Consider the following 10,459-nt stretch of genomic DNA (forward strand, 5'->3'; position numbering starts at 1 on the left):
TGGAATAAAAATCATATTATGGAGTTAACGTAATATTCGAAAATGAAATAATGCAAATGAGAAGTCAAAGATTAAAAAAGCTCGAAATGACTTTGCTCGTCGATCTTAATCCTTCGAATTCGAAACGATTCTTTCTTTTTCAACGATGGAATAAAAATCGTATTATGGAGTTAACATGATATTCGAAAATGAAATAATGCAAATGGGAAGTCAAAGATTAAAAAAGCTCGAAATGACTTTGCTCGTCGATCTTAATTCTTCGAATCTGAAACGATTCTTTCTTTTTCAACGATGGAATAAAAATCATATTATGGAGTTAACGTAATATTCGAAAATGAAATAATGCAAATGAGAAGTCAAAGATTAAAAAAGCTCGAAATGACTTTGCTCGTCGATCTTAATCCTTCGAATTCGAAACGATTCTTTCTTTTTCAACGATGAAATAAAAATCGTGTTATGGAGTTAACATGATATTCGAAAATGAAATAATGCAAATGGGAAGTCAATGATTAAAAAAGCTCGAAATGGCTTTGCTCGTCTTAAGTCTTCGAATTCGAAACGATTCTTTCTTTTTCAACGATGGAATAAAAATCATATTATGGAGTTAACGTAATATTCGAAAATGAAATAATGCAAATGAGAAGTCAAAGATTAAAAAAGCTCGAAATGACTTTGCTCGTCGATCTTAATCCTTCGAATTCGAAACGATTCTTTCTTTTTCAACGATGGAATAAAAATCGTATTATGGAGTTAACATGATATTCGAAAATGAAATAATGCAAATGAGAAGTCAAAGATTAAGAAAGCTCGAAATGGCTTTGCTCGTCGATCTTAATTCTTCGAATTCGAAACGATTCTTTCTTTTTCAACGATGGAATAAAAATCGTATTATGGAGTTAACATGATATTCGAAAATGAAATAATGCAAATGGGAAGTCAATGATTAAAAAAGCTCGAAATGGCTTTGCTCGTCTTAAGTCTTCGAATTCGAAACGATTTCTTTCGTTTCAACGATGGAATAAAAATCGTATTCGAATTAACAGATGGTGGAAACAAGAGGAATTAGGAAAATAATTAGCGGTTATTAAGGCGTAAAAAAACGGTATAAAAATGTAATTACAGCTTCCAGTTAATACACGTGAAAACGAAGGGCGTTGGTTACGCGTTCCCCGAGATTTATGGTAAAACCGCAATCCGCTGTCAGCAGAACAGCGTACGCAATACGAGCGAATTGCAATGGCGAAACGATCGATTGCTTTTTATCACGAGTGATTATACCATAATAATACGGGTATTATATAATTGTCTATCGACTCGGTGTCGAAACGAGCCTCAATAGCGCCATATTCGACATCTAATTTGCGTAACCATCGACAGCTGCCATTTTGAAAGAGAGAAATTAACCCCGCGCGCGTTACGTGCAGTCTCAATGCAACATAAAACCCTCGAATATTTCTCATAGCCAATATATATCTAATATCTAATATCTATTATCTATTGTATTTTATAATTCAAATCTGTTTTTGATTAACCCCTTAACGTTCATGGCCGAGTCTGACTGCTTTGAAAAACAATATTTGTTTAATCCAACGGTTTAAGGGATGATATTATTTGTTTTCCTTCAAATTATACGTTAGATACAACATTGTAATTAACAAAAACCGCATTTTTAGGAACAAATCCAATAAAGAAAACTGATCATTGTTGGTTAACTCGAAAAATATGAGCGTTAAGGGGTTAAGGGGCCTCTCTACTTTGTGGGTTTTTAAAAATCGAATTTTGTTTTGCATTGTCTTTTAGTATGTAGTTTCGAAAGTATATCTACCAAATATTGAATTGAAATTTGAAAAACTAACGAAGTTATAGCCTGCTGAGATGTAACAAATTCGTAAATATAGCTAAATATGTAATAAATAGACTGCGGATGTTTATGCATTTATGGGAAATTTTAATCCTCAGAAAACTACAGAACGCATTTAATATGCAAAAAATATAAGAAATACTAAAAGTAAGATACGAATTATTATATTTAGGGGTTGAGACAGCCCACTGCGAAGCTTCCGTTTCATTAATTCTATTAATAAAAATGTGAATTTGCATAAAGATGCGCAGTCTAGTAATAAATGTATCTACAAAACTCTTTAATAGCCCGGAAAAAAAAAATCACAAAGAAACATGTATTTTTCGTGCCTACAAAGTAGAATGGCCCCTTACACGACCAACGAATACTCGAATACGTGATTTTTAATTACGTAAAACTATGGAGTGTCCAAATTGACACGACAGTTTTATCGAGCATCGAATTCGTTAATTTCGCGTAACGAGAGTCTCCGAAATATATTCGCGGTCCCGATTCCGTGGCATAATCCGTGATAGCAATTAATCGCGATCCACGGTGGCCGCGCAAATCCGCCAACGTGCTCGGCAATATTTTTTTCCGCTGGAAACCACGCCTAATAAATCTTTCATGAGCCGCGATCCTTTTTTCAATTGCAAAAACGTTGCCCGATCACGAGTCCTTAAAAAAAAGAGAAAAAAACGAAATTAAAAAACGAACGATCGTTCCATCAATTATCGAGATAAACCAGATACTCGAACACATCCATGGAATGATCCTGGTAATTGCCTCCTTAAACATTGGAGATCGTCTTGTTCCGACATTGGAACGTGTCGCAACTTTGATCCGTCTTCGTCCAACAGGCTCGATACGAAAGGATTTAGATCAAGTATAGGGGAGAGATAAAAAAAAAAAGTCACATCCGTTTTCTTTATTAATCGACACCTCAACAATGCGATTTATGTGTTCCGTTATCAAGGTTAACCACAATCCCCACATTATAGTGGTTATTTTTTTTTCTGCTTTTCTCCTTTTTGCATACCACGCGTCGTGACCCACAAACGCGCGAATTGACCGCGGTTTTCGAAACGCGGAATATCGAGGGAAAGGGTGCTTGTGTAACCCGGTGTTTTAAAAGAGACGTCGATCAGAGGTTTGTCCTTTCAACGGACGGAGCTTTATCGCGCGGGAAGATTCGGCCTTTAAGACGTCTGAAAGAGCAAGATCGGTCGACAAATGTCAAAACCAGTCCTTCGAATAGCGAATTCCCGCCTACGTGTAACGCAGTCGTTGGCAAGGTTACGCTGTATCCGTAGTCAAGTCCGAGACGCGCAACATTTTTTTGCCACGCTAACAGACGAGGCGTGGCTCTACAATTATTTTACTGTAACAACGATCTTGACGGCGCATGCCAAAGCGTGGCTGTTGAGGAAAGAAAGAGCATTGCGCAAATGGTGTTCGATACGCGACAGAGAATAAAATTTCCGTTCGAAGGATTCTCCCACGATGGAGAACGTAAAACATTTCTAACGCGACGGTGACTGCGATTAAAATGTCTCGAAACAGTCTCGAGAGTCTGTTTCTTTTTCTGCAATTTTCTGCCCGATAGTTGAGATTAGTTTGACAGAATGTATCCGTGATTGGTAGGAATGGTTTCGTTATATTATTTACAGTGAGTAATTTGAATTTGGTGCTTGAACGCGCCCCAAGAGGGAAAGACTGCAACTACAATGCAACTGCACTGTCTTACTGTCCGATGAGAACTGTAGAGATGGAGCCACAGTCGAGGTATACGAGCAGACCACAGACGAGTTATTTTTTAAATGAATGATGTATTGCAATTTAAAATTAGAGGATTTGCGGTGTACGTATCAATGAGATACATCTCATTTTAATAATCTTGAAATTTTTAATTAATGTCAAATGGTGAACCGTACAGCCTTCGTTCCGTCAAAAAATAATAAAATTTCTGTAATTTCCTCTTGTGTTCATTTCTGAATCCGTTGGTAACGTTGCGAGTGACACGGAAAAAATACATTGGGTAAAAGATCTACTCGTATACCTCGCCTCTTTGACGAATCAATGAGAATTAAAACTAACCTAAGAAGCTCTATATTTATGATGACCTATGCAAAGCGGATCGCAGCCAATTTGCTAATATTATTTAGTTTCTTAATTAATAATTGCATTACCCAGCTAAGAACGATACGATTATTAATTAAACGTTAAATAATATTACCCAGATCTCACCACGTGGAGGTTGCTGCGAATGGAGACCCGCCCTAACCTATTCCCAACCACCCTCCATTAATAAATACCCTCTGTTGGTCGAAGAAGAAACAAACGAAAGTGCAATCGATAAAAGATGCACAACGAAGAGAGTTGAAAGAGTTTTCAAAAGAATTTGTCTTCAAATAAACATAACCTGCCTAACTATAAATCTAAATTCGTTTATTGTATCTAGAAACAATTCTAAACGTCGAAGCTCAAGTCTAGTCAAGTAAAAACTAAAATTCGGGTGATAGAAGGAAACAAAGTTCCTTGGATGTTCTGATTTAGTTGTACCAAGCAATTATGTGGTTAATTATTGAATAATTGCTTGGTAGAGCGCGGTGATACGTGTAATAAAGAAATCTTCGACGTTAATTTTAATACTCGCGACGAAGCTTAGGTCTAATCAACTTGGAATTAAAAGTCCCTCGGCGGTTGTGGCGCCCTCCCTCGATGTCCTTGCGATTAATCGAAATTTAAACTGAAATCAAAACTAATATTTATATTGTGGGATCGGGAAGATAATGACTCCGCTCTGTTCCGTTCCGCACAATTTTATTGTTGCTGTCGTACAACGACGTGACTCGTGGTGCGGGTTACGCTCGACTCTCTGGTACGATCATCGCCACCGTACCAAGAGGCCTTCAAAAACAAAAGACGGTCAGAGACGACGACAACGGCTTTTCGGCTCACGCGGCTCTGGTCGTCTCGTGTGCAACCATCGTCTCGTGTGCAACCATCGTCTCGTGTGCAACCATACATTGTAGCGGCTTCGAACGGCTAAGGCGTATGTGGTGCCTTGGCCGCCACACTACCCCCCTGCCAGTAATTGGCACAATTACGAAAAATTGACCGACTACATTACCACTACCATTTACTCTATTATATAAAATACGTTATCCTAACTAAGATTTACATTACAGTATTTGAACAGAGTTGAAAAAAAAAGGAATTTACATGGAGTTTAATATATAATACGTAATACCTAAAAATACATGAAAGTACATAAAAGTGATGGATAAAAATAAATGGTATATGATACTTATTATAATAATGCGCAAGCCTTAAGTACTACCGCGTAATTTGAAATCGCTCGGGAAAACGTACGCGTCTACCTGAACGCGTGACACGTTGCTGTATAACCGGCGCATTGTCAGGTACGTTTGTTTGTGTGACCGGCTGATTTTCTATGCTCACGGGATCCGGTCTGTTTTCTGCTAGCATATAAGCAGGCTTTAGCCTTTCAATTGATATATTTATTTCCTTACCTCTAATGTTTATTGTAAATGTTTTTTCGCCTCGGCGCACTACGGCGTATGGACCTTCATAAGCGGGTTGTAAAATAGTTTTGGCTGAATCTGTTCGGATGAAAACATGTGTTGAACTGCTAAGATCTTTGAAAACGAATGTACGATTAACGGAATGGCGTGAAGCATTAGAGGGACTCAATTTAGAAAAATGGTTGCGTAGTCTATTAGTAAAATCGGAAGCATTTTCTGTGCCTTCCGCTGAATGCGAAGACAAGAACTCTCCCGGTAATCTTAATGGCTCGCCATAAACTAATTCCGCTGAGGTAGCGCCGAGGTCTTCTTTCCAGGCGGAACGAATACCGAGTAGAACCGTCGGAAGTATTTCTGTCCACTTGTCGGATCCGTGGCACCTTATAGCCGACTTGAGCTGTCGGTGAAAACGCTCTACCATCCCATTGGCCGCTGGGTGATACGCCGTTGTGCGAAGGCGTGTGGATCCAATTAAATTGTTCAGCGCAAAAAATAATTTGGATTCGAATTGCCTACCCTGATCGGTGGTAATCCGTACGGGAGCACCAAACCGCGCTACCCAACCGTCATAAAAGGTTCGAGCTACGGTTTGGGCCTCCTGATCGACCATGGGGAAGGCTTCCGGCCACCGCGTATATCTGTCTACACAGGTCAGACAATACCTGAAACCTTCGGACACCGGTAAAATTACTATGTCTAAATGAATGTGTTCGAATCGCGCAGAAGGTTTAACAAATGTAGCCAATGGTGCAGTCACATGACGGGAAATTTTTGATCTTTGGCACGGTATACAGCAACGTGTCCACGTGCGAACATCTCTTTTAATCGACGGCCAAACATAACGTTGCGTTATGAGCTTGATCGTCGCGTTAATACCTGGATGTGATAATACATGTAACATATTAAAAACTGCACGTCGGAAAGGAGGGGTGACATAAGGTCTTACATTCTTAGTCGAAATATCGCAAAAAATTTCGGAAGACGTGCCAGGCAAGGAGACTTTGCGTAATCGCAGGCTAGATTCGCTATTCAACAACCGCTGCAACTCCTCATCCTGGGCTTGCGATTTTGCCAATTCTTCGAAATTAATCGAGTGGTTAACCGTTTCCACTCTGGACAGTGCATCGGCAACGACGTTGTCTTTACCGGAAATATGTTGAATATCTGTAGAGAATTGCGCAATGTAATCTAGGTATCGGAATTGTCGAGGAGAGCATTTATCTAATTTCTGTTTGAAAGCGAAAGTTATGGGTTTATGGTCTGTAAAAATCGTGAAATGTCTGCCTTCGAGCATATGTTTGAAATGTTTTATTGCTAAATAGATAGAAAGTAGTTCCCGGTCGTAAGCTGAATACTTCTTTTCGGCAGATCCTAATTTCTTAGAAAAGAATGCTAATGGTTGTCGTTCGTTGCCGACGTACTGATGTAAAACAGCTCCTACGGTGTAATCAGAAGCATCGCAGGTAACCGACAATGGAGCGTTGACCGCAGGATGAGAAAGCAGGGTTGCGTTTGCTAAACTATTTTTGGTATTTTCGAAAGCCTGACGCGCTTCCGAAGTCCAGGCTATCAGGGTCTTGCCCTTTAAATTGCCGGCTAGAAGGTCGTTCAAGGGTGCTTGAAAGCGAGCGGCATCTGGGATAAAACGGCGGTAAAAATTAAGCATTCCCAAGTACTGCCTCAAATCCTTCGCGTTTTTCGGAAGGGGAAATGACTTTATGGCTTGTACCTTGCCGGGCAAAGGTTGAGTGCCGCTTTCATTTACCCGATAGCCTAGAAATTTAACTTCTTCCTGTCCGAACGTGCATTTATTCGGATTAACAACAATGCCATAATCTTTTAATCGTTTAAATAATAATTCTAAATGGCGCAGGTGATCGGCTTGGGATTCTGAGGCGACCAAAATGTCGTCTATATACGCGTAACAAAAATCGAAACCGCGTAAAATTTCGTCGATAAAGCGCTGAAATGTTTGCGCGGCATTTCGTAACCCGAACGACATGTACGGGAATTCAAAAAGCCCGAACGGCGTTGTAATGGCCGTTTTTCCGACGTCTTCCGACGCAACCGGAATCTGATTATAAGCTCGGACGAGATCTATTGTGGAAAATACCTTTTTGCCACTCAGTTGTTGCGCAAAATCCTCAATGTGACGCACGGGGTATCGGTCGGGAATTGTCCGTGCGTTTAACGCTCTATAGTCACCGCAAGGCCTCCAAGCTTCTTCGCCCTTCTTCGGAACCATATGAAGGGGTGCTGACCACGCGCTCTTCGAAGGACAAGCGATGCCCATCTTCACCATCGCGTCGAACTCCTTCTGGGCAGCCCTGAGCCGGTCCGGTGCAAGCCGCCGCGGCTTGCTGGAAACGGGTGGTCCAGGGGTTGTCTCGATGTAATGCACCGTTTGGTGCGTAGTCCTCATCGGGGTGCCGCTAGGCCGTGTAAGTTCCGGCATCTGCATCAGGAGCTGGTGGTAAACGGTAGTCCCTGCTACTGTCTTCACCGACGGCGTTTCATCCTCGGCTCGTGTTCCGCGGACCGTTAACGACGTGGTCCGATCGACGAGGCGACGATTGCGGATGTCCACCATAAGATCGAAGTGATCGAGAAAGTCTACCCCGATTATGGGTTTTGTAACATCCGCAACCACGAATCGCCACACGAAATCCCGTCGTAGGCCGAGGTGCAGGTTTAACGACACTGTCCCGTAGGTGTTAATTACACTCCCATTCGCCGCCGCCAGCTGGTACTCCGATCTTTCTCGCAATCCGCCTAGCAGGCGGCGCGGAAAAAACGCACAAATCGGCCCCGGTATCTACTAAAAATTCCGTCTTCGAGCTGTTGTCTAAGATGAAGAGGCGGCGTGATGCTGGATTTGTGTCGCTGGCCGCCATCAACGACTCCCCAGGTCGTTTCCCTGATCCGTGGCGTTCCAATTGCACGGTGCAACGCACCTCTGCGCGGCCGGACCGAACCGCCAATGGTACCAGCATTTCCCTTGATGGTCCATTTGTCCTCCCGCGGGCCGCTCTCGCGATCGCGATAGAGATCGTCTGCGGTAGCGCGAGTTTGGATGATTTCGGTGGGTCCACCTGCGACGGGAAGATTGCCCCTGGTCCACCAAGGATTCACGGATGGCAGAAATTTCCTGCCTCAAGGAAAGAGCCAATTGTGACATCTTAATGTTTAACATGGCCTCGATGCTCGGGCCCGGCGGGGGTATTTGGCAGGATGTAGATACGCCCGTAATCGCGGCCTCCGTGACGTGTACCCGCGGTGTCATCGTATCCGCAACAGCGTCTGCCAACTCTGCCACCTTATCCAGCGGGGTGTCCCGCTGCGTGGCTAAAATCACCTGCATATTAGCAGGTAGTCGGCCCATCCAAAGCGTCCGCAATACACCGTCCGAAAAAGCCGTACCGGCCAATCCGCGCAGGTGACGAAGAAATTGGGACGGTTTTCTGTCCCCGATTTCCTCGTGTTCCAATAACCGCCGCGTTTTCTGTTCCTGCGACGCACTAAGCCGGCGAATGAACTCATTTTTTAGCGTCGTGTACGGATCCGCGGCCGGGGGATTCATGATAATGTCTCTTACTTCCGCGGCGTGTCGCGCACCTAACGCGCCGAGAATGTACCCGAATTTCGTGGTCTCCGACGTTACATTGGATACCTCAAAACTTCTCTCTACTACAAAACTCGGGTATCCGTACAGCGACGCGATCAACTGCCAACGGCACACTCGCGGATGTCCCTGCGTTAACGTTAGGGTCAGTCATTTTACCAGTCTTAGTCACAAAAAAAAAATAGTTTCACCGCACACACACACCGCGCTTACTATTTGTCAGACCGTGTCCTTTTCTTATGTCCTTAACACTATACACTTATTTCTCTACACTAACTAATATTGTCCGTATACAAAAAATGTCCAAATTTTCTTAAAAAAACTTTACTTGCGCGGCGAGATCACGTCGGGGTCACCAATGTGGGATCGGGAAGATAATGACTCCGCTCTGTTCCGTTCCGCACAATTTTATTGTTGCTGTCGTACAACGACGTGACTCGTGGTGCGGGTTACGCTCGACTCTCTGGTACGATCATCGCCACCGTACCAAGAGGCCTTCAAAAACAAAAGACGGTCAGAGACGACGACAACGGCTTTTCGGCTCACGCGGCTCTGGTCGTCTCGTGTGCAACCATCGTCTCGTGTGCAACCATCGTCTCGTGTGCAACCATACATTGTAGCGGCTTCGAACGGCTAAGGCGTATGTGGTGCCTTGGCCGCCACAATATTAGTGAGATATGATAGGAAATTTAATAAACACTTAAAAATGATCTAACACCTAGCTAAAGGGAATTGCACAGAGCATATTAGCAAAATATTACAAGAATTTAAGCTGAAATGTAAAAATGCAAAAGTAGAAGCAGAGAAAAGGAACATTCATAATAACCAAATGAAATCAGATAGATAAATAGAGTTGAATTCACATCAAACAAACAAATGAAAATAATAAAATATAAATAAGTGGGGTTGACTTACTACTTGTTGTCAGTGTATAGGATAGTTACCACTGGGCCAACTGTAAAGTAAGAAAATATTCATATTATAGCAATATCGGTTAGCCAAGCAAGGCAAAATCAGTTCATTGAAGCGAAATTGGTATCAAACGATAGAATAGAAGAGGGGAGAACAGTTTTAAACAGTTCTTACCGTTGGTCATTACCGTCCGGCACTGGTCAGTAGTGGTCCCCCTGGTCACCCTAGGATGATCCCAGGAGTTCCGCCACCCTTGGAGCCCCCCGCGAGAATGGTCATACAAGTCTCCGCGCGAGCCTTTAATGCAGTGGCGGAGGAGTGGGGAGAGCACAGCGCATGTCAGCCATCTCAACCCGTCCGGTAGACAAATTTCGCGAGAAATTATTATTTACGCATACCAATGGGCCTTTTCATTACCCATATACCACATATTGTTAAGAATTGTTCAAACTGTTGCGTTGGAATGTTAAACAATGCTAAGTTTTATTTATAATTGTTTAATTCTCATCATCGTCGAGTAGGTACTATGTATGAAGT

Source organism: Colletes gigas, unplaced genomic scaffold, assembly GCF_013123115.1.
Source record: "Colletes gigas isolate AHSC1104 unplaced genomic scaffold, ASM1312311v1 Colletes_gigas_Sc00002, whole genome shotgun sequence".
In the NCBI taxonomy this organism is placed as follows: Eukaryota; Metazoa; Arthropoda; class Insecta; order Hymenoptera; family Colletidae; genus Colletes; species Colletes gigas.